The sequence below is a fragment of the Rhinopithecus bieti genome, unplaced genomic scaffold, assembly GCF_001698545.2.
Source record: "Rhinopithecus bieti isolate Rb0 unplaced genomic scaffold, ASM169854v2 scaffold_21703, whole genome shotgun sequence".
NCBI classification, from domain to species: Eukaryota; Metazoa; Chordata; class Mammalia; order Primates; family Cercopithecidae; genus Rhinopithecus; species Rhinopithecus bieti.
This window is the reverse complement of record NW_016812332.1, coordinates 367706-393321: the sequence shown is the minus strand read 5'-3', so window position 1 is coordinate 393321 and position 25616 is coordinate 367706. Positions and strand designations below refer to the sequence as shown.

The 25616-nt window shown below is 41.6% G+C and overlaps 1 long non-coding RNA gene across 4 annotated transcripts in view; it reads right to left on the bottom strand.

The window, feature by feature from the left end:
• LOC108544639 (uncharacterized) overlaps positions 1-25616 on the bottom strand; it is a 248375-nt gene that overhangs the window by 84602 nt on the left and 138157 nt on the right. Inside the window, exon 3 of one of the 4 annotated variants that reach the window (XR_001889907.1) lies at positions 5703-6277. The exons of the other annotated variants lie outside the window; for them this stretch is intronic. This is a non-coding gene — a long non-coding RNA (uncharacterized LOC108544639). Of the gene's footprint in view, positions 1-5702; positions 6278-25616 lie in introns of those variants that run through there. 4 annotated transcript variants of the gene reach the window in all.

The window sequence follows — 25616 nt, the reverse complement described above, 5'->3', positions numbered from 1 at the left end:
TATTTGCCTTTCTTGTGGATTTACCTTATAAAAGCCTTCCCCCTACTCTGCTTCATCAGAGCCACTGAACCACTTACCTTCTGGAGCTGCCCAATTCATGAATTACTATCTGCTCAAATCAACTCTTTAAAATTTTAATGTGCCTAAGTTTACCTTTTAACAGATTGATGGAACTAAATAATAACTCTGAAAATGGTCCTAAAGAAGTACAGATGTTTGATGTCTGATGGCATAGTTGGTTGACCCTGTAAATTAGTTAAGAAAAAAAAAATTGACTTTTCAGTAAATAGTTCTGGGGCAATTATCCATAGGGAAAAATATAAAATTGAACTCCTACCACACACAAATATCAACTCCAGGATTAAAGTTCCGAAAGCAAATGGCAAAACATAAAACTTTCAGAAGAAAATATACACAAATAGCTTAATTACCCATGGATAGGAAAGCAGTTTCTAAATAAGACCAGAAGTATAAACCACAAAGTAAAATATCAACAGACTTGACTGAGTTAAAATTAAGAAAATCTGTTTATAAAAGATCATGTAAAGGAGAAAAGTCACAAAACTGGAAAAATTATCAGCAACTCATATACATGACAAAGAAATCAAAACCATAATATATCAATAACTTGTATAACTCAATTTTTTTAAAAAGGCAAACAACTCAGAAAAGAGCCTTGAATAGGCACATTCACAAAAGAGGAAACCTGAATGACCAATAGGATGCTCAATTTCTTTAGTAATCAAGGAAATGCAAATTAAACCGCAGTTGGTTACAATTTTATAGCCACAAGATGGACAAAATATTTTAAAGTTATTAAATGTAAAATTATAAAATAACAAGCCTTGGTGAGGATGCAAAGCTAAAGGATTCCTCACCCACTGAACGTAAGAGCTAAATTGGGAACAGTCACTTTGGAAAATAGGAATTCCCCAGTGTCGAAAGGCAGTAAAGTCAAACACCACAAGATCATGATGTAAAGGCACAGAACTGGCTTTGGTGAGGAAATAGAGGGTCGGCAAAAAAGGCATGGTTCATGGTTAACTCAGTCTCCTGCCTAGAAGTGTGAGCGCCAGGGTACTACTGCACATACCAGGGGGCAGGCCCCCACGAGAATGGCTTGACCAGTGGGTAGGGAGGGAGGGGAGATGATTGGTGTAAGCTGTCTGGATTTAGATGCCAACTTTTCAGAGTTGTCTGGCAACACCACTGCTAGCATCCTGCAACCTCATGTGAAACTGGGTGGGGAAAGGGGTAGTTCCTAAGCCCAGCTCTCTTGGTGCTTGGCAACCTGAGCACCCAGAGCATTTATCAGACAATCATACTTGCCTCTTCACAACTTGTAAAGTTGACCACATGCTGTATAGCCCAGCAATCATTCCTAATACCCTAGATTACACCCTAGATTATCTCTCATAAATGTATAATATTGTACAGGTACAATAATATTAATAGCTGTATTGCTTGTAATAGCAAAAACTGGAAACAACTCCAAACATCTATCAATAGAATGGATAAATAAATTGTGGTATTTTCAAATATTGGAATACTGTAGAACAAAGAAAATGAATACAATTTAGTTATATGCACCAATATTTTAAAATCTCAACATATTAAGAATAAGAAGTGAATCATAGAAATCTTTAAAAGGCAAAATAAAAGTATTATTTCGAGCTATACTTATAAGTGGTGAGATTATAAAGAAAAGCAATGAAATTATCACAAGGTGATCACTTTAATATTATTGCATAAGAGATCTGGCAGGAGAGTAGTGGTGAGATGTGATTGCAGAATGGTCCAAAGAGCACTTCTAAAATATTATCAGTGTTCTTTATCTTAACCCGAGTGCTGGATACACAAGTGTTTGCTTCATTAGTTGTCTAACAGTACATATACTTGTTTTACACTCTTCTGTTAATTATTTTATAATTTTGTAAAAAGCAGAGAAAAGACATTATGAGAATATGGACAACAAAGATAAATCTTTGAACAGACTTCAATTCTTATCCTTGGGATAAATTTCTAGGAATATCATTGTTAAGTCAAAGGCATGAATACTTTTAAAGAGTCAGCATTGATACACACCCGAGCAGTCCCCCTTATTCTTGGTTTTATTATGTATGTATTCATGTACATTCCCTTCACTCTTTTCTGAAACAAGGTGAAGGCTAAATAAACCAATAATAAGGTAAGGAGGTGGTACGAGATGTGGGTTGCAGAGCTCTGTTGCATGTGTGGTGTTTCTCCCCAACGAGAACTTGTTACATTCCCTTATAAGGGTGCAAATGTGATGGGGCTGCTATCCCAGGATCACAGAGCTTTCTCCACAAACCAAAGAAAGGGACCAGGAAGCCTTCTCACTTTTAGCCTGTAAATACCCTTCCAGGTTCTTCTGCCTTGTCTGTAGACAAAGGCCTTCTTGGATCATCTAATATCAGCTTTCCTATCTCCCTGGAACTCACTACAGCCTTTTCCTCTGTGTGCGTGAGATTTATTATCAATTCATTTTGATGGAAATGCAGTGACTTCAAAACTGCTGATAGCTATCAGCAAAGAACCGACAGCTCCTAACATAAACATCCTAAGAGATACTTCCTTTTTTTCTGATGCTTTGCAGGGTATGGAAATAAATATTGTTGACCGGGCACGGAGAGAAAAAGAAAAAAAAAAATCTCTACTTGCTGCAAAGACCTCAGGAAAAGCAGAAGCCTGTGCAGTGCCTGTGTCCTCAGCCTAGTGTTGTCCCAGAGACAGCCCTGCCCTACAGCCCAGTTCACTCACAGCTCTGCAGATGCCTACCATTGCACTCTCCTCCCATCTCTAGCAGAGCCCTTCCCAGTGCAAGGCAAATACTTGTCTCTATGCCTGTCTCCCTCTTTCCCCATTTGGCTGTGTCTTGACCATCTTTTATGCTCAGCACCCAGCATGATGACTGATACTTAGAATCTACTGTTCAAAAAAACCTCCCTCAAAGATTAGTAGCACCCTACTCTTCCTACCCAAAGGAAAACACGGGTCCAGACTGGCAAAGACACACGTCCAAAGCCACAGAGTGTGGTAGAGGCAGAACCGTTAGTCTTCTGAATCCCATTCCTATTTACTGTGAGGAATAAAAGTTTCAGTAACAGCTATATTGTATACCAGTTCCTGGCCTCCTCAAGTCTGCATCTCTGCCCTGGCAGAAACAAAATGAGCTAATTAAATGCTTGCCACTGGCTTATTTTGGAAACTTCATGGACTGTGTGAAAGCCCGAATAAATTTCAGGCCACTATTGATTACTTCAAATGCGGAGGAAATCATCCAAGCATGGGAAGAAGGTGAGGATGCTAAACCCGTGACTGTGGGTTATTAATATTGTAATGCTTTTGCTTATTGGTGCAGAAAAGCAACTCTTGGCTATATAAGGGACTAAAGCTTTAAGGCTATAATGGAGGAGAGTAAATAGAATCCTTCAAGGTTGAAGAAGAGTCCAACCAAATACTCTACCTAATTGCTTTGGAATAACCAAGATCGTCCTGCTTACTGTGGGAGAAAGAAAAGCAATAGATTGTATTTAGAGGGAACTAAAAGCACAATTGGGTCATCCTCTGTGTGGCTAGTAGAGAATGGTACCTTGGCACTGATCCCCAGAGGGTGGCAATTAAGTGAAAAACAGTCCATGCTGCCTAATGTAACCCAGCAGCTTTTAAATATAAAATAGTTCATTGCAAAATGTAAAGGTTTCCAGAGAATCTGCAGAACCACCCATTGTTGAGAGGCTTTCAAAAGGCAAGCAAGGTCTTGCTCATCCTTCTCTCCAGCACATATGCTAGTAAGATGGGATTTCATCCATTGGAAAAACTGATCAGCTTCTGGGTAACAGCATTAGTCTCAGTCACAGAGATCCAGGGGATCCAAATTAAATCTCTTCTATTTCTCATGAAGACCTTTTAGACTTTAAGTCCAGAGTTTTGCATGCCCAACTTTTGAACTTTCCTATCTCAAATTAACCAACATCATCCATCATATAGTAAAACTTCTTCAGAGAAATAGGATGCTTTGAAGAAATAGGTGCTACTGTTCAATAGTTGGCACAGGACTGGCCCTAACAAACAAGACTTAGACATACCTAGCCTCAAGCCGTGACCATTCCAACCCATCACCTCTTTGTATTCACTTTTTAGTGGTAAATTTTAGGTAAAAAGTAACTGACATTTGTGAGTTCAAGCAAGGATTCAAATGGACACGTAAACAAGGCGTATTATTTGTTTCAAAGTAAGTTATGTATCAAACTATTTCTAATACCATGCCAAACTACATAACTCTAAAAACACCTTAAAATTAAGTAAACCTTTTTTGCAATATAGATTTAGGGGCCAGGAATAATTCACTCTCTGTAAGCAAAACAGGTTTAAAATGTCCCTTTTACACAATTGTCATTTTCTGGGGAAAGAGCACAGTTGGATTCATGGGTTATTCTAAAGTCAGCCACAGCATGGCCCTCCTTCCCTGTGACCCTTCCACCCAGTCTGTTGCTTGTCAGACCCAAAACCCCTGCCCTGCAAACTGTTGGATCCTCCCACCCCTCGTCCTCCTCTGGCTGTGGCTGCAACCTCCTCTGGGCTCTGTCTCTGGTGCGCTTGCTCCACCTGAAGCCTCGTACTGTGCTACCACTATCCCGTGTTTCACGTCCTTTGTAGCTCTTCACTGCCTAGAGAAAAAGCCGAAGCTCTTCAGACCCCTCTCAAAAGTCCCAGGCTGCCTTCCAGCCTCACCTCTCTACTCTGCAGCATCCTGTGCTCTGGTCTAGCCAGAGTCCCCCTTTCTCAAATAGGCCTCGTATTCATGCCTCTACCTTCTTTGTACAATACTCTGCCTAAAATAATTTTTCTTGCTCCCTGACCATGAAAAATTCTACTTATTCATCTACACCTAGCTCCCCATTAGAGAGCTTCCACCTCTCCCCTCAGGCAGAATTCTACCCTTTTCTGCACTTCCATTGCTTTCTGAAACAGTATTGGTTACATATTTATCACCCTGTGAACACTACCAGCTCCTCGTGGGCAGGGCCCTTGCTGAGCTTAATCTGTGTGTCCTCTGTGTTCCCCTCTGCGCCCAGCACATAGAAGCTATAAAACATCTTTGCTGAAAGAATTGATTCTATTGGATTGATTTCCAGAGAAACAGTATTGTTCCCAAGACTAGAGATTGGGACTCTCACCTCTATCCAATACTTTACCAACAGCGACAGCTCAGTGAGGTTCGAGGCAACGCCCACACCCACTTATTTTACAAGGCCATTTATTTAATCACCAGGTTTCATGTGTGATGCTGATACTGCTGTGTTGACAACATGACATCTTCTTGTTGTCACGCACGTTTTACCAGGGATGCTTCTTTGCATCTCTATCAGAGAAAGGCACTCTTGAAAACGTCTTCTCTAAACTTGAAGACTGAAGTTACTCCCATCTCAGGAATTATATTGCTATCTGTACATCTTTGGTTTTAACTTTTGTCATAAAAAGTAGTCCCACTCACAGTGCAGGTGTCTCCATTTAATAGAGGTCATGAGATGAGGACTGCGTGGGCATGCTGGCTTGCCTGCTGACGGGCACAAACTAAGCACCTAGGAAGGGATTGCTGAATTATAACTGTTTGTCCAATTTTTAAAAGAGTATGTGGGGATATTTCTCCTCTCATAACTCCCTTCTTTGGTCTTGGGTCTAGTTAAACACTTGGTTCTATACTTCACTTTCAACTCCAAGACATGATATATTCACCCTCACTAGGTCATGCCTTTTGTTATGATCTTGACTCATTTACTCATTTCAAATACTGCTAAATTTTTAAACATTATTTTATATCCATTCACATGGCACAAAACTTGAAAGGAATTAAACATATATTAAACATAATAAATCACATGGTAAAAAATTCTGAAGAACGAAGATGATAAGGGAAAATTCTTCCTCCTCTCCTTATCGCTCACCCCTCTCTTTCTTTCCTTGAAGGCAATCAACATTGCCTGCTTCTTCTGTGATCTTCCAGGAGAATCCATGCATAACAAGCATATACACTTCTTTCCATTTTACACAATTGCTAACATATTATACACACTATTCTGCGATTTATCTTTTCACTTAATTTCTCCTGGGGCTTGTTTTGTATCTGTCCATTAAGAGTGTCCTCATTCGTTTTTTACAGAGGCTCAGTCTTCCACTATGGCTTCAAATCACTCCAACTATGGCAAGTGTCGTGTCCAGGCCCTCACACGTTCAGGTTGCCTCCTGGTAGCTGCTGTAAGACAAATGTCATGGGTCAAACAGGAAGCCTAGTTCCCTTGAAAAGAAGCACGGCCCCGTGTGCATGTGGCACGTATGTGACTGAAGCCATACTTTGGCCTATGCTATACCACATCTAGCTGCATTATTTGGCCCACAAGACTTTCTGAAAGTAGAAAAGTATACTTGTAACCTCCAGTGCATCAGTAGGGCACTTTATTTTGAGTAGAGCCTTTGGTTAATGCCTCAAGATAAACATACGATTTGCTACGGATATGCTCAGCAAGTCTCTTAACTTAGTTATAGCAGATCCAAGGAATTTATTATTGGTGAGATATAATTGTTCAACTTACGGTATTTGTACCAATTAGGCATTATTTATACTATAAAATAAATATTATGACTAGAGTTTCAAGTTCATCTCCATCATAACCCTTATATATTTTTTATTAATAAGAACCAATAGGACCCTGACAGATATATTTTTGGATCTCTCTCTCTTTTGCTCTTTCTCTTTTGCTCTCTCTCTCCCTCTCTCTCTCTGCATTGTATAAATAGCAGCCATCAGCTACCAGCAACATGTAATCTGGGTTTTTGAAATGTGGCTAGTACCATTTGAGATGTGCTGTAACTATAAAATATATACCAGATTTTGAAGACAACATAAAATATACATTATTTCATTAATAATTTTATTCTGATTATGTATTAAAATATTTTGGCTATATTGAGTTACACATTTTTAAAATTCATTTTACTTGTGTCTTTTCTTTTCAATGTAGCTATTAGAAAATTTAAAATTACATTTGTATCTCCATTGGAGAGTCTTAATCTATACCATGCATTTATTTCCTGCTTAATAAGAAGGCAGACTAGAATGATAAAAGTACTTTCTGCAGGGCTGGGCGAGGTGGCTCATGCCTGTAATCCCAGCATTTTGGGAGGCCGAGGTGGGCGGATCACCTGAGATCAGGAGTTTGAGACCAGCCTGACCAACATGGAGAAACCCTGTCTCTACTAAAAATACAAAATTAGCCGGGTGTGGTGGTGCATGCCTATAATCCCAGCTACTCGGGAGGCTGAGGCAGGAGAATTGCTTGAACCTGCGAGGCAGAGGTTGCAGTAAGCCAAGATTCTGTACTCGCAGCCTGGGCAAACAGAGAGAAACTCTGTCTCAAAAAAAAAAAAAAAAAAAAAAAAGTACTTTCTGTTTTAGCTCTAGAATCCAACTTCTACTTTCCTTTTGTTAACAGATTTTAAGAAAATTTAAAATGTAGAATTGCAATATGATTATCAAAAGGTAACAAAGAGAAGAAACCAAAGAATGTATTTTGAAAGAACAGTTGGTATTGTAGATTAGGAATTTCAGAATCATCAAGGAAGACATCACATTCACCAGCAAGTGACATTTGGAAATGCTTGGAGGGGCTCCTAACTCACTGGGAACAGATTAACGGAGCATGGCTGGAAGGAGCAGTAACTGAAAGTCAGTTCCTGACTTCCCCAGATCTAAAGCCTTAGAATGATGATACTCCTCTCCAGACATCCTTTGATGCCCTCTTTATCTAGTTTTCTTTTTTCTCTTGCTGATTTCAACTTGAAAACTCAAAAGTAGAGTGTTAACCATACTCAGGTAAAAACCTCTAGGATCTCATACTTCCAATTTAAAATAAAGTCATCTTTGCAGGCTTCCTTTTTATAAAAAATATGAATTACCAGATCTCTATTTTCATGATCAAAAACAAATATTTTTCAAGTTTCTGTCATACGAAGAACATTGTGCTAGGTACCAAGAATACGAATGTACAAGACACAAATGTATGTAGAGGCATATAGTCTAATGGGGACATACAAAGTAACCCTTGTCTCCCTCTCTCCTTTTTCTCAATCTCTCTTACTTCCCTTTGCTTGTGTAATCATTTCTTCTCCATCTGAAAAGGAATACTTTTGTTGTTGTGAACTGTCTGGCCTCCTAGAGTAGCTTGTGAGACTCACTAATCACCATTATGTATGTAAATGACTCTCTACCAGTGCCCATCCCAGAGCCTACTCACACGAGTTGCCCATGTGAGAGGCAGCTCAGTCCCAAGGTGCCTGCTGTCTGGAGCATCAGCCATTGTGCGTTGGTTTGGAGTTCACTTGTGATCACCATTGGTATCCTCCGTCCGCAGCATCTGATTACATATAGCAGGCTTCTCCTGATCAGAAGTGACACAGGACTCTCTCTAAACAGTTCAGCTGCTCTTGCTAGGGAAACTTCTTTTCACCCGAAGTGCATTTTGTTTACATAATGTGACCTATATTTTGACTCAGATCATTTCACCCATACCCTGCAAATTTTAGCAAAACCCAGATAGCCAGTTTTGAATGGTATAAAACAGAGAAAATTTAAAGTGCATTTGTATAGATTGTTGAGGGATTTTTTTTCTCCGCCCAGGGCTGGACAATCAAGGGAATATGGAAGGAAGATTGTTGTTTGATAATATATTCTCTCTTTTTAAAGCCACATTCCAACATTTGGCATATTTTTCTACTTCTTCTCCTTGGCTAGATATAGTTTGTTAGTTCCTTGGCTCATATCCCTCCTTGACTTTCATTTACTCCACGTTCTTTTCTCTGTGTTAATGGTTAACAGAGCATGTACTGTAAATTAGCATTTATAAAAATCAATTACACTGCTTCATAAGACAGAGCAGAAACTTAGATTGTCTTCACCAGATCATTTGTATTTATCTGTTAATTATAAACCTTAATTGTCTCTTTTTATCATATTAATTTGCACAAATTGTACAACTTCAGAGTTTAGCAGTTTTTAAGCCCTTGAAATACAATTATTCTCTTACATTCTTTTCAGAAACATAGTATTCATTAATAATTAGGTTGGTAAAAATTAGCACTTCTGATAATTGGCCTTGGCTTCTCCTTGGATTTTTTTTTTTTTCTTTCCCCGCTAAAGTCCTGGTTCTCACAATTATACATGTCTGTTGGCCTCTTCCTGTGCCTGAGCTCTGTTTTAATTGGACTTCAACGCCCCTGAGACTTCACAGGATTTTGGCTCACAGTAAAATGCAGATCTATGCCAGTGAACTGATTCCAAGCAGGTTTGACTCTTTTCCCCTTTCCCCAGCAGAACTTGGACTTTTGTTCTATGGGGTTAGTCTACTTGCCCTGAACCTTGGTATAAAAAGACTTCTAGGTGAAGTGAGGAAAAAGGCTTTCCAATTTCCAGTCCTATTTGTGAGACAGTTTTAGCTCTTACACTCTGCAGGTTGGTGCAAGCATGAGGAAGGGGGGGCTCTCTAGGCATTCTCCAACCCACTCTCAGCTGTGGCTTTGTTTCCACTCAGTGTGCCAGCCACTTAGAAGGACTCATATGTCACATAGCATGTCTGCAAAGACCAAAACAAGCTTTCTCCTTTCAAGAGGATGTACCAATCTGGGGTGTTAAGTAAGTAATCCAGACTGAAGGACACTGCATCCTGACCACCCTGGAACCAAGTGGCTTCCTGCCTGGGGCTCTGTGGGAACCTTCCAGAGGACTAGTATCCACCTCTGATGACACTGACAATCTGCATGCTCTGTCGCCAGAGGCTGAAAAGCTCAGAAGCAATGAGGTTGAAGACACCCCTTGTACCCCGGTGCCCCGCATAAAAGAGCAAACTACCAAGAGGGGAATTTCTAAGGTCAACGTCAACCGTCTTCACACCACCTTTCCAGCCCCAATTTCCACACCATCCTCCTGCAATCCCCATTTGGGAGCAAATGTCTGATACGACTAGCATTCTTTGAATTCTCTGACTGAGTGTCTGGAAATGCTTAGTTTTCTGTGGTTCTATCCCTTCCAGAAGCAACAGTTCAGCAGTTAGGCCAAATTTTCTCATATATTACCTCAGATGGGACCCTAGTCAGGTGCAAGTCGAGTCCTGAAGTCTGTGAGCTGGAGTGTTTCAGGGATTTTTTTCATTTTATTGGTAGGGCTGCTGTGGGAAGGCTGGCTGTCCAGAAGGGACACAAGAGAACAGGTCTCTCATATACTGGAATACGGAATCATTTGCTCTATCACTACAGCAACTCTATGATACTCTTCAAGATCAAGTTACTTCTATGAAAAGATGTATGTTTCCGTATACAAAGTACTTGCCAGCCAGATCTGTGAACATTCTCCTGATAGCCTGGTTTCCCCCAGTGCTGGCTTGTACCAGCTTATGCCACAGAAATACGGTCACATTACTGCCCAACAATCTCTCCCCATCCCATAGTTTCCATCCAATGGGGCATTTCAGCCTCTTATGCCAGTGTCTGGCCACATGGATGGAATCTTGTGACAAAATAGGAAGCTATTCCTGGGGATTGACAAATGTTGACTGAACATAGCCATTTATTCAGCTCCATGGCTCTAAGCCATCACTTCTGTGAACTAGAAGACAGGACTGCTACCATTTCCTGGACTGGGTTGACAAGTAATGGCCGAAGGGGTGAGAATGCACCTCTGTGGACAGCAGCTTGGGGTATAGATGCGAGACTGACATGGAGTTCCCCACAGCAAAGAGCCCTTTGTGTGGCAATATCTCTGTAGGAAAAGCACTGGGTATTCTCGGCCATCTCAGGCTAACTGTGATAGTCTTTGCCGGCTATTTTTTCTTCTCAAGGCCCAGTGTGAATCAACAAGTATGCCAGCCAAGCAGACCTACCCTTGCCAGCTGCCCTTAGATAGGGACCTTGATGCAGTGTGCAACCTGTGCAACTACATGCACTAGCTCTATTAAAGAGATAACCAGAAATAATGATAATAGTGGCTAATGAGTTCTTTACTTGGTATGGGTACTGAGCCAAGAGCATCATGTGTATTATCTCATCTAATCTTCACATCAACCCAAAGTACTTACCCTATTTAGATTTTCTAGGACTAAGCAATCTGCCCAGACTAGAAGCTCCTATGTGACAGGGCCAAGATTCCAGTGCAGGATGGTCTTATTCCAGAATCTGAGCTCTTGACCACTATGTTGTATAGAGGTAGAAACGTAGAAACCTGTGTAAATTTGGATGTCTATTGAAATAAATGGTAGTCTCTTAGGGCAGGTTGCCTTGATGTAGGGGCTTTGAAAAGGGGTTTGGCTGCCTATGACCTGTTGAGGGCAGGTTCTTTGGGAGAATCCTGTAGGCTAGTGGGAGAAGCAGGACAGTTTGGAAAGGGAAGATGCTGATGTGGTCTCAGGTAACATCCAGCATGACCTGGTTCAGTGTGGCTCTGGAGCATCAATCATCCAGCAGCCTTGCCCTACCTTGCAGCAAAGGGACCAGACTCTTAGACCCCCTCATAAATCATTCAGTCATGGGCCACAGGGGTTGAGCAGTGGAAGTTCCTATATATCCCCCAGTGAAGCGACTCCTGAGAAGGTAACAGATATTAAGCCAAGCCATTGGCTGTAGCACTTGCAGCAGCTCGAGACCAGATGCAGCAGCAGGTAAAGGGGATCTAGGTGTGGTGTCAACAGCATCAATTATAAGCACCCAGTACTTTTTGGCAACGTTCCAGCAAATGAGACCTCTGTGATTATTTTAGGGCATAATTCCACTTGATTTAAAAGTTAAATTTCATCCATCACAGTCCAACTACCATCAAATTTAGGGCAGAGATAAGGTGCTTGTCTCTCTCTAAGAAGACAGACCACCAACACACTGATCAGAAACCATCATTCTGCTATTCAAAAATCTGCCCGGTTCCCACTGCCTCCTCCAAACTACCAAGAGGGGAATTACCAAGGTATCAACAGTCTTCAAACCACCTTTCCAGCCCCAATTTCCACACCATCCCTTCAGACAGCTATTCTGCAATCCCCATTTGGAGAATTCTACCCATTCAACCATGAACTTTCTCACTCCCCGCTTATATTCATGCTATTGCCTGAACTTGGAATGCCCTTTCATCTCTTCTCTGACTACTGAAATCTTAGTGAAGGCTCTTTTGTTGCAAGAAATAGAAATGCACTCTAGCTTAAGTAAAGTGGGATTTATATAAGGAATCAGGATCTCTCAGGAAGAACGGGAAGGCCTTCACAAAGGAAATACAAACAGGAACTGAGAGTCAGTGCTCCCTGACCTGTGGCACTTTAGTTCCAGCATATAACTTTGAATGTGGCTTCTCAGATAAGATTTACCTCTTTATTGTCCCCCTCACACAGGAAGGAGGCCCCAACAGCCATGTGCAGACTCTATAACCCTGTTCTTACTTCAAAGGCCATAGTTACTAGATCAGGAAGAGATACCTGATATATCTGGGGCAATTAGAATTTAGAAGTAAGACTAAAAGTTAGATCCTTGTTCAGTCTGGCCTGCTGTATTAACAGAAATATAAACCTGGAAATTAATGCGGTGACCCATCTTGTACCTACAAGGTGAACCAACTAGTAGAGAAAACCAATCTGCAAGCAGGAACAAATAAAGCCAGAATGTGGTGAGAACTGGCCAAGTCCTGACAGCTTTTCAGTTTCTAGTTGCAATCTCTTCCTGATGCAGGCAGTTCCAGTCTCTGCCCTTAGGTTCTGTGATATTCTTATACCCTGGATCCTCATAATAAAGTCTTCTCTTCAGTTTAACAAGCTCAAAGTGAATTTGGGAACTTACAAGCAAAGATTTCTTAACAATACCTGCATCTTTCTGTGTCTGTTTCAGTCTTCTCTTCCCGTTTTCCCTTCCTATCTCTTCCTTCCCTTCCATTCTCCTATCTCTCCCCATCTCTCTCACTGTCTTCCCCACCCCACCCCCGCCTCTGACTCCCTCATCCCAGCTTTGCTTCACTTACCTGCTCCTAAAGCCCAAACATGGCTACAGCAGCTTCCTTAATATCTTACCACCAACAAAGCCACCATTCAGCAGTCTAGCATCCTTAGTTCTCAATTCTAAATTTCTAGGAAAATTTAATGACCCAGCCATTGTGTCATTTCCCCTAAGACCTCTGGTTCTGACCAATTAGATCCAGAATCACATACAAACATAGGTGCAGAGTCCACGCCACTATGGGGAGGCATGAACTAAACATCCTAAATACCAGTATGCCCCAGTAAGGACTTCTATATCTCCCAGTCAGATTTTATTACTACTCCCTGTATATTTCCATCATATCTTGCTTGTATTTCTAATGACCTTGTCATTTTCCATTGTATTAAAGCTTAGATATTTATTTGACGTTCCTACATCAAAACCTTCTTAGGGTATGATGGGCATACTGTAAGCACTAAAACATTAACTTGAATTGAATCTAATTTGTGCACATGAATGGGGATGTGTCATATCTGCAGTCTGATTTTTGATGGGTGGTTCAAGAGACGATATATACTTTGGGATGGGGAGCCTTTCCAAAATACTTTTTCTTCCATATTTCCAATTATTCTGTTCTCTCTGATCCATAGAACTTTACATATATTTATTAAACACTCGTCATGCTGAGTAATTACCTAATGCCTCAACTGAACTATGAGGTCTCTGAGGTCATGGGGCCATATTTTGTTTGTTTGTTTGTTTGTTAATCTTTCAATCCTTAATCTAGTACAAGCCTGACACACAGAAAATATGTACTGAATATTGTTTGTTGAATTGGGTTGAATCCCAACCCATGTGACATTTGGACTGAGGACATCTCACCTTCTGGCCATCATTTACCTGCCTTCTGAGTCCTTTTTGAGGGTGAGTACAGTAAAGATTTTCTAAGAAGCCAGTTTTGGCAAGACTACAACCTTCCTTCTCTGGAAGGACTCTCTTTGTTTTATTACAATAGAAAAGCATGATAAATACTTTTCCCATAAGAAACATGCTTCCTCTTTTGACAATTTTGACAGCCTATTGTTTAAGCCTGAAAAAGTAGTCCAGAAATAATTTACAGAGGAAACCTGGCTCAGGTGTCTCCCCCAGATGCTATTGGTATCTTGAGACCATCCAGAGAGGTAATTTACACACACATATGCATACACAACAGAATTTAAGTGGGCTTTGTGTTTCCGAGGGTGTCCAAACACTAACATTTGCCATCTGGTCTGCTCAGATGGCTGCTTCTGGTATCTGCCCCAATGTCTGGGTTTGCTTGCTTTATTCTTCAAACATTTACAAAACTTGAGCACTGCGCTAGGCACAAAGGATGCAAAGATGGAATGTGGCACTCTCCACTTTCAAAAAGTAAGTCACAGACCATGAAAAAATAATTGTACGAGGATGCAATGAAGTAAAACTACCACACACTCAAGTGAATCTTACAACACAATTCATTCAATGGGAGTGTAGGAGAAGGATCCATTAAGTCGGCCTGGGCAAGGCAAGGAAGAGTTCAAATTGGAGACAACTCAAGATCACCCACAGAGTAAAATGATCAGTAGGCAAAGGAAAGAATCCAAGGAAACACTAATATTAAAGGATAAATAAAGAGGAGTCTATGGGGGAGACTGGGGAGAAGCAATCAGAAAGGTAGGAGGAGAATTGAGAGAGAGTAAAGCCAGGCAATGTAAAGGAAAGAGAATAAACACATGAAGTTCAACAGTATTGAAGAGCCACCTGAAACAAGCACACACAGGGACCATGTGATTCAGCATTCTAGAAGTCATGCTGATCTCTAAATACCTAGTCTCTTAAGTATCTGCATAGAAACTTGCTAAATCTAAAATCTTGCTTCAAAGCATAGTCCAGCAGCATCTGCATCATTTGGGCACTTGTTAGAAATTTAGAATCCCAGACCCATCCAGGAGATTCATGTGCAGGTTAAAATGTGTGAAGCAACCACATCCTTCCTTAGAAAAGTGGCAGTTTGGGATGAATGATCAGATTGATGACCTGCAAAGAACTGGCTTCACAAGGACCCAAATTAAAAAATCAACGCGACAGTTTAACGTCACAAAAAGTAATATGTACAGAGCGTTCTCATCCCTAACCTTGATTTAAACACCGTGAATCATGTGTAAGATATTATTACTACCATTTTACTAACCATGTAAAAGGAGCTTGAAGAGGTTAAGTGCCTTGTCAATGACTACAGGGATAATAAATGGCAGAGCCTGGCCTTGAACCTAGATCTTCAGATTTACTTGTAGGGAGGAGGGTTCTGTTCACTGGAAGGAGTGAGAATATTTCTTTCAGGGTCTGAATGAAATATCAGTTAAGACAATTCAATTTTCTTTGCTCTCATTCTGGGCTTGTCAAGTAGCCTGCTGATGACTGATCTATCTGACTTCCTTTGAGTTTTAATTCTGAGATGGAATGCCCTGAAACAAGGAGAAATGATAATGAAAAAGACAAAATTTTACAAATTAATAAACTGACATTGTTGTTCATAGTTTTTTTCTTTTTTCACAGTTTTTTTTTCCTGAGTTGGCAGATGGACAGATTTTTCTAAGCTGAGTTTCTGAATTATCAAAGCTCAGAGTCTGCCGTAACTCATGTGGGCTTCACAGTGAGACATGATACTGTGAAGGGTTGGGATTCACAATGTCTAAAGAAGTTGGGTCTGATTTGGGACAACAATATTACCCAAGAGACTTAATCTGGCAGGTAAGGTGTGACAGCAAAAGCTTCTAGGTTGACACAATCATTTCTTCTGATCAGTCATGTGGACAAATCATGGTTTAATGGAGGCCTATTTAGTTTGAAAGAGTACTTGGCCAATGATAGCATCCTCTTCTTCTTGGGAAAGGAGTTGACAAGAGTTAGGTAAGGCTCTAATGAAGAGCTCCTGGGTTTAGGGGAGGGGAAAGCCCTTAATGAGAAGTGCAATAAAATTTTAAAAATCAAGAAAAACACCCAGCAATATATCATAAAATTTAACGGCATGGATTTTGGGAATAGGTAGATGTGGTTTCAGGTGCCAGCACTTCTACTCACTGTGTGGCCTTGGGCAAATCACTTCATTTCTCCAAGCTTCATCTGTAAGACGGGATTAATAGTAAAAACTACTTCACAAAGTTGTTGCAAAGATTAAGTGACAAAAAATTATATAAAACAGTTAACATAATGGTTTAACTCAGAGGAAACATTCTAAATTAGAAGGTATTATTATTATCATCATTATCTAGTCTGGGGATTCCCAATGGAGTTAAGGTAAAGGCTTTGGTGGGTGGACCCCTGGGTGCCAGGGATACGCCCAGGCAGACCAGAAATGAGCAGACAAGCAGAAGACTTCACCTGCTACTGAAAATGAGGCTTTGGAAATATTACCAGGCCTGGTCTGGGCTGAACCAGCTCACAGAAGGCTTTAAGTACTGCACCTGCTAGAGTCCCAAGGGCTGGACACAAACAGGCTTCCAGATAGGAAATGTATTCCTGAGGCCCAGCTTTGGCTGCTAGCCAGTCAGCTCTTTTCTCTTTGTAACAATGATAAAAGCCTTGATAAAGAAATGCCTTAAAACTGTTGACTACAATTATTTATGTCATTCCAGTCAGCCTTGTCTTTCTCAATCTTTGTCCCACCTCACCTCTCCCTCAATCTGAAAAAATACTGGAGAGTTTATTGGAAAAATGTCTTGTAATTTATTCTGCAATGGGTTGATTTCCCTAGAACATAAACAAAGGGAAAGGCCTTTAGGTGACTTAAATCAAGCTGGTAGGGGAGAGGATATAAATATTCCCTCTAGCCATTGGGCAAATTAGAGAAGTAGATGATCTCCCAGGATTTCCTCTGATGCGATTAATACTTAAGATTTCCTGATGGGCTTTGTTATACTTTTGGAGGTAAAAAATAAATAAATAAACTATTTTCAGGGCTCCCAAGAGAGGCCCATTGCAACCCAAGACTGCTAGTTAACTACCTGCTGGGGCCAGGCAAATAAAATCTCCGTATTCCATTACTTCTTATAGCTGGCCAGAGCTGAATTCTGCAGACCTATCACCTGTCCTCCAGGCCCCAGGTCTGCACTCTCATTCCGCCGACCACAGATGTGCAAATAGTTCTTAGTCAACAGGAAAATGATGAACTCTTCTTCTTGTTTTTATCTTCACTCTGTAGTATACAGACTATCCTGTCTTGGCAGAATTATTCAGCCCTTCCTCTTTTTCTAGGGTCAAAGTTTAGCCTTAGGCGCCAGCTTTTCAGTCCCTTCCTTTTTATTTTAGGGACTTTTTTGGTGAAATGCAAGAACTCAGAGGTCAAAACTATTAACATTGTCAAGGATGCCTTTTCCAGCCTGAGAGCTGGGGCCACAGCTGCTTAACAGGGTTCAGTAAAGGCTGGCAAGAGAGTCTGCTGCTACCTGACCTCCGTTCCTCCAGCTCAGAATGTAAATAGGTTTTATTTAATTAAGCATAAATGATACAAAAATGTTGCTAAAGTTGAAAACAAAAAAGATTAAATGTGACTGGCAGAGTGGTAGGTGGAGGTGGCAACCAGGAAGATCATAGTCTTCTTCAAGCTACAACCCTCAGGCCAGGGAAAGACCATAATCCACCCTCCCACCTACCCCAAAACTCACTCTTCCTTTTGCTAAAAGAACTGCTGGAAATGTGAGCCTTATTCTAATCATGCCAACTGAGAATGCTTCCTTCTTCACCTTTCATGTGTTTGTCATTAAAACAAACACACACAAACACACACACACACACACACACACACACACAGGCACAAATACAAACACACTTCAATTTAGACCACTTCATACTGCTTTCTTATATAGGTGTCAAGTCTCCTTTGGCCTTGAGCTATGTTTTCCCTTTGGGAAGATATCTTCTTTCCTCTCAGACCATCAGGAAATTCTGGGGGCCTGGGTAGTCAGTCTCTTTGAAGCTTGATTCATCTAAAATAAAAAGAAGGCAAAGTACTTCTCTGAATCCCAGCTTTCCAGGGCCGGTGATTTGTCGCCATCAACAGGGTTAAGCCTCTTCCTGATGGAGCCTTTTGTTTGTCCTCTCAAATGTCACATGGGTCTTGAGGAGAGGAAACCCAACGTCATCTTCCACTTAGAGCAAGCCTAAGAACTGATGCACCCAGCTGGGAGGCCAGGGCATAGATTTCATTTACACTTGACCTGGTTTTCCTGCATTCCCACTAGTTTTCCTTATTTTCTTTCCCCTCTATGATTCCAGAGGGAGATAACTCAAGGTTCCAATAGACTAGTACTTTAAGAAAAAAAAGAAAGAGCAAACTCAGACGGCCACAGACCCTTGGCATCCCTCCAGTTGCTGCAGCTTGAGGTAATCACAGTCAGTACCAGCACATGAGGGTTATTTGCAAAGTATCAATCTGTCAACAGGCACAAAGAACTGCCTGTTAAATGGCAAAGGGATGCATGCAGAGACCATGTTAAGTTTCAAGTTCTAAAAGCAAATCCTTATATATGCAAAGAAATAATCTTTCAAATTAAAACAATAAAAATAAATAATCTGGCAATATCTACCACCAAGATCTTGAAAACAGTATCATCAAGGTTTCTAGCTTGAAACTGCATCCAAAAATTTTTTTATTGAATGCCTACTATGTGCAGACTGTGATGGGCAGTGACAGTTCTTCTATTAGTCCCAAAACCTGAGCTTGATCAGTTCAGGGGCTTGAAATAGAGCATTTGACCGAATAGAAATACACGTTCAAGGCGGCTATGTAGAATTTTACAGAACTTCAGAGCTTATAGGGGTCTTCAGAAAAGTTCAAAGTCCAGGGAGATGAAGTGACTTGTTCAAGGTCAGTTACATCACTCCAGAGCCAAGACTAGAACACAGGTCTCCCCTAAGGTCCAATCTAGGGCTCTATTTCTCTTGTACTTCATGTCTTTAGCTTGCCAACCTCAGAGCCACAAGGAGGGAGATAGACAGTCTAGCAGCAGGGATGGGAGGTACAGACAGCATTAGAAATATCATAACTGAGACTTGCTAGTAGGGAAAACAGCCTGTAGCTGCTACTGCTCAAGTCATCAGAAATGGTTGGAGAAAAACAAATATCAAAAGAGCCTGTTTGACACTGAAATAAGGAACAATGTGAAGAACAGAATAACTGTAGCTAGTCTCCCCCAGTGAAATACACTGCTCAGTTAGCTACTTCTTTGTGTAGCCCCTTCACACTAGTCAAGTGCAATGGAAATAACCACATGACTTCCACAGTGTAGGAAGCCTTGTATCTTTTACCTTCAAATGCTCACTGCTGGATACATCTTTGCCGGACCAGGCCATTATGCTTCGAGAAGACCATGTTGTCACATGGAGAAGCCCTGTGTTGGCACTTCAGTAGGACAACCCCAGCTAAGCCCTCATCCAACAACCAGCACCAACTGCCAGCCCTGTGAGTGAGCCTGTTGGATGACCAGCCCCTTCCAGCCTTCAGAGGACTGCAGCAGCCCCAACATCTGACTGCCACTGGAGGAGAAACTCTGAGGAGAAACCCCAGCTACACCCGACTAACCCAAAGGACCATGAGAGATAATAACTGTGTTTTATTTTATGTTTATTTTATTTTGAGACAGTCTCGTTCTGTCACCCAGGCTCGAGTACAGTGGCGCAATCTCAGCTCACTGCAAACTCCACCTCCTGGGCTCAAGTGATTCTTCCATCTCAGCCTCCCAAGTAGTTGGGACTACAGGCATGTGCCACCATCCCTGGATAACTTTTGTATTTTTAGTAGAGACAGGGTTTCACCATGTTATCCAGGCTGGTCTTGAACTCCTGACCTCGAGTGTTCCACCCACCTTAACTTCCCAAAGTGCTGGTATTTCAGGCATGAGCCACCACGCCCAGCCCAATAATTGTGTTTTAAACCACTAAACTTTAGGTGATTTGTTACACAGCAATAGATAACTGAAGTAGTTCCTTCACACAAAATGGGACAGACAGGACAATCTCAAAGGCCACCAGTAAGACATCATTTTTAACTAAGAACTTCAATGAAATTTTTTTTAAAATAGCACAACCTGAAAAAGAGAGGCATACATTTTTGTGGAACAAATGCCAGCAAACTCTGAGGCTCATATGAGCACATGACCAGACACATCAGACATCAAGGACACCAAGGGGAAATAGAAACTGTTCAAAGCTAAACTTAATGAATGCCCAAGGGTATTCATTATGCACGTCACCCCAGCAATAAATACTCCAGAAGTAAATCAAATGGAGGACGAAGCAGAAGAGAGAAGAAATGCAAAGAGTAATCAAGGGTAAGAAAGAGGCATATGCTCTGCTTGGTACAAAACCATCTGGAACACACCAGAGGAGGGTGAAGCAGTGCGGGATGAACCCAGTATCAGGCTTTGGAGACTGAAGAGATTGCCACATCGTTCAAAGGAATAACAAGCAAAGTGAAGAGGGATAATGAGAAATACATCAAATGTACATGGAGAGAGATGTCAGGGCAGGAGACCAGAGCTCTGGGAGTGACAAGGAAGGGCTTTTATGAACAACGGCAGCAACACAAGCTAATGGAGCGATTATCACATGATAATCAGGCTTCGGTGCTAAACGTTAATAGTCACTGCCTAGGTTGGACCTTAGAGTAATACAGCTAGTCAGGAGATCTTAGAAATCATCAAGATCTCTCTCTGGGTCCCAAAGTTCACAAAGGGCACAGCTGGAGACCTGGTTTAAAAGAAGTTTTGAATTTTATTCTTTTCTTCAATGATCCAAAGATTAGGGAGCAAGTGCCTGAGTCAGACTCACTTGTTCCAGGAGGAGATATCTGACGGAAATCGAACCTGGCTGAGAATAGGGGTTCTAATGACCTTGGGGAGCGAGGGCCTCACTGTAGAGCAGCAACACTGCTTTGGAGATGACTTCAGTTCTGTGTGTCCCAGCACTATGATAATGGCACCAGGCCCATTGCATTCTGATACCAACACTTCATTTAAGTCTCTGGCAAGGCCCCCTCACAGAGTGAGGTAAATCAGGTGGAGATTATTAGTCATATATTAAAATAAAATATTTAAGAGGGCTTCTACTACATACCAGAAAATGGGCTAGAAGTCTTACATAAATTCCAAGAATCATATGACATTGTTATTACCACCTTGGTTTCATGTGTAAAGAAACTCAGGTTTAGAGAATTTAACTTACTGGTCCAGATGACAGAGCCAGTAATAATAATAATAATAACAGCAAATATTGCATTGAGTCAGGCCCCATTCCAAATGCTTTAATATATATTAATTCATTCCATTTCCACAATAACACTGTGAAATGGCCTTATTACTGACCCATTTTAGATACTGAGCAAATGTTAGAACTCGGATTTGGTCCCTACCCTGAACTATACTGCCTGTCAAGCTAGAAGTCCTGGGGCATCCATGTCTTCCTAACTCTAAAAGCTCTTATTCTTTTCTTTGTACCCCACTTCCCCCCTGACCTCTTTGACAGGTTTCCAATATAAAAATATCTAAATTTAAATCTCCATAACATGAAGAATTCTTTTTAAAAAAATCATCCTGAACACCATCTAGGGCCCTGCAATTAGCTGCATAGATTATGGTGCAGGGAAATGTAGCCTGCTGCCCATTTAAATCCTGAACTGCTACCCAATGTCGTTGTTACTGGCCCATGTGAAAAGGGGAAAGTGATGCTGACAAGGCCAATTGATAGACGTTGAAGTTGGCTCTTGGGAGTTCTACCTGTGAAAGTCAGAAGCAAGAACAGCTCATTGAATTATGGGCGACAGAAGCTGGGAACAGCTCACTGACAAAGTCCATATCTTGATACAAGATAAGCCTTCCAGATTGAAAAGGCAAGTAATATTTTTTTATTACAAAACAAAAAAGCACAGGTCTGTGTGGAGAGAGGACCAAGCTGAAAATATAGGTACAAATCATGAGCAGCTAAAGAGAACAAAGGGACTCAAGTTCCAGACACAAACTCACCTGCTTGGTTCCCACTCAGGAAAAGGCAGGAGGGACAAGGAGACAGGTGCAGTAGGAGACACACCTCTCCCGCCCATGGACGCTTGCTTCCCCTCTAGCTGTGCAGAAGCTAACAGCCTACAAATTTTTATTAAAAATTTCTTCTTTCTCAAGTTAATTTCCAGGCAACAAGGGCTACACAATTTAAGGTCTCTGGGTTTTTTATTTTTATAACAGAAATGATTTAGTTCCTGAGTTACTGGAAGCAAAAACCCTAATACCTGAGTAAATGTCAAGGCTCATAAAGTCCAATGACCCTATGTTTTGGACATTCTTCACCATGCGGCCCCCATGCAAACAGCCAGATTCAGAAGAGGCAGGAGAGCTTCACAACTGAGAACCATAAACAAGTATCATTTAGTTCCTCTTTATGTGCATTTCTCCACAGACTTGGAACACATTTCTCCTGCAGTTCTCACTTGCTACCTGCCAAGGAATGTGTTTTCAATACACAAAACCCAGAAGGCTCAGCATGAAAACAAACACAATGTTAGAGTTCTCCAAACACTATTTAAGAGTCAGAACAAGTCTTTGTAGAATCCGTCAAGGGAGGAGCATCCCTGAGAACTAAGTAGAAGAGATTAAAAACAGAAAAGGTTTCACAACTAAAATAGAGTTCATAGTCCCCCTGGGGGTAGCAGGCACAGCAAAGAGGCCCTTTTGTTCCTTATGGAGGGCGCAGTGAACAACGTTGACTCACTAACCCACATGTGCACACTACACACATGTGCAAACACATACATCAGTCTCAAACCTCCTCATCCCTTCCCAGCTGTCTGATTAGAAGACTTTAGGCTGAAGGCTGACCATCCCCTAGGTTGACCCCAAATAAGCCAAATGAGCCAAATCTGGAAGGCTTATCTTGTATCAAGATATGGACTTTGTCAGTGAGCTGTTCCCAGCTTCTATCACCCATAATTCAAAGAGCTGTTCTTGCTTCTGATTTTCACAGGTAAAACTCCCAAGAGCCAAATGAGCACTTTAGCAGGAGTCTTATAGCCACATGCAAATGTTGCTGCAATAGTGGACTATCCAGCCTCACTGTGGTGCTTGGCATGAGGCCCAGGGTGCCTAGGTCTTTGTATTAGTTATCCATTGCAGCACAACAAATTACCCCAAAACTTGTTCACCTGAAACAACAAGCATTTCTTATTTGAAAGAGTTGTTGATGGTCAGAAATCCAACTGGGTCTTTCACGAGGCTGCAGTTGCCTGAGCATCATTTCCACAGTATCTTGTTGGTTCACAGAGGTCAACCCTATACAGTAAGGCAGGGAGCTACCCAAGGCATGAGTCAGGAGGTCCTATCATTTGGGGTCCTTTTGGACAGTGGTTCCCACAGCTTTACAACTACACTTCCCCTGGTTCCTAAGGCCTCATAAGTCCTGGTGGGTTCCTTAGCCTGCATCCTAGTTCTTCTGCTTCGTAGGCCTCGAACGGCCAGCTGAACAGCGATCACTTGTGACTTTAGGTACTTCTACTGTGTTTGAAACTCAGATGATATTAAGAATGTATTTTAGAATGTAAAATATTTTCAAAATAAAACGCTGCCAACTTGTTACCCAAATTGTTTTGGTCTTGCCATCATTTGTTTATTGTTATTATGAAATTTAAGACTATAATTTTCTGGATTTTTTGCCAGCTGAAAGAAGATTTGTGGTTCACATGCTATTATCCAGTTGCTAGATTTCTCCATTTTAATTGAATAACTACTTGGTAACCACAATTGCAGTTATCTTTGCATGGATGTATTTTAACGATATGGTTACTATTTCTGAGTCTCACCAACCTGTAATTATCAAGAGGTCGTATTTCCTTAAATATTCAAGAATACTGGTTGGCTACAAATAATAGAAGACTCCATGAAAAGTGGCTTAAACAGTAAGATTTTACCTTCTCATTGCCCATGAAGTTCCACATCTGTGTATTCAGCAGCTCTATGATGCCATCAAGGGCTAAGGTCCTTTCCACATTCTGTTCTGTCACCCTCAGCACACTGGCAACTCCTTCTCATAGTTGCGAGGTGGATTATATCGGCTTTTTGGCTTCATAGCCTCTCACAGGCACACCCAGAAGCAGAACGAGAACAACTTTCCCCTTTGCTTCTCATATTTAAGAACAAAGAAACCTTTCCCATAAATGATGGAGAAAATTTCCATTTGTTTTTCACTGACCAGAATTGTATTGCATGCCCATTTTTTCTTTTATTAGCAAGGGGATGGAATTGCCATGATGGGATTAGATAAACCAAAATGCACCTTTCATCCTGGGGCTGAGGAGGTGCCCAACCTCCCCTGAAGATGGTCACTCAATATCTGAACTAATTAGGGTGCCATTAATAAGGAAAAAAGGGTCTTTGCTATTGAATAGGTCATCAATAATATTGAGTCAATAGTTTGAGCCCTCATCAGTATACTGCCAGACATCAACCTCTTCTTCTTAACCCTCAATGTTACCCAGATATTTCTGAGAGGTCCCCCAGGAGACTGTCTCATGTATGCTCAAGAAGAAGTAATGACAAGACCACTTCTCGGCAAAAGAAGTACCGTTGGGCCCTCCTGCTCTCCCTAGAACTCACAGCTAAGCTCCACATGAAATAGCAGAGGAAGTTTCACCTTAGTCTAAGGCATGCTTCTTAAGTCTTCTTTTTCTAACTCAGAGTTGCCCTCTTCCCAGGATGACTGACAGTGAGAATATCCACTCCCTTCCAGGGAAATCCTACTTGTATCCGCCCACTTGCCATGGAGTGGACTTTAGTCCTGTGGCTCTCATGAGACAATCACATTAGAAAATAAAAACCGAGTATCAGTAAAGTCAGGTTTTTCAGCCTGGAATAGCATCATGTGCGTGCACATCAACAGTGCAGCCAGTACAACTTAAACCAAGCCAACTCCAAGGCATTTTCAAAGTTTCATCACAAGTGTGATGTGAAGTTCAGGCCTGCATATCTTTCCTGGCATTTTGTGATCTCCAGTTCTGATGTCTGTGAACAACTGTTTAAGTAAGACACACACATGGCGGGGGCGGAGCAAGATGGCCGAATAGGAACAGCTCCAGTCTCCAACTCCCAGCACGAGCGACACAGAAGACCGGTGATTTCTGCATTTTCAACTGAGGTACTGGGGTCATCTCACTAGGGAGTGCCGGACAATCAGTGCTGGTCAGCTGCTGCAGCCTGACCAGCGAGAGCTGAAGCAGGGCGAGGCATCGCCTCACCTGGGAAGCGCAAGGGGAAGGGAATCGCTTTTCTTAGCCAGGGGAACTGAGACACAAAACACCTGGAAAATCGGGTAACTCCCACCCCAATATTGCGCTTTAAGCAAACGGGCACACCAGGAGAATATATCCCACACGTGGCCGGAAGGGTCCCATGCCCACGGAGCCTCCCTCATTGCTTACACAGCAGTCTGTGATCTAACCCCAAGGCAGCAGCAAGGCTGGGGGAGGGGCGCCCGCCATTGCTGAGGCTTAAGTAGGTAAACAAAGCCGCTGGGAAGCTCGAACTGGGTGGAGCTCACAG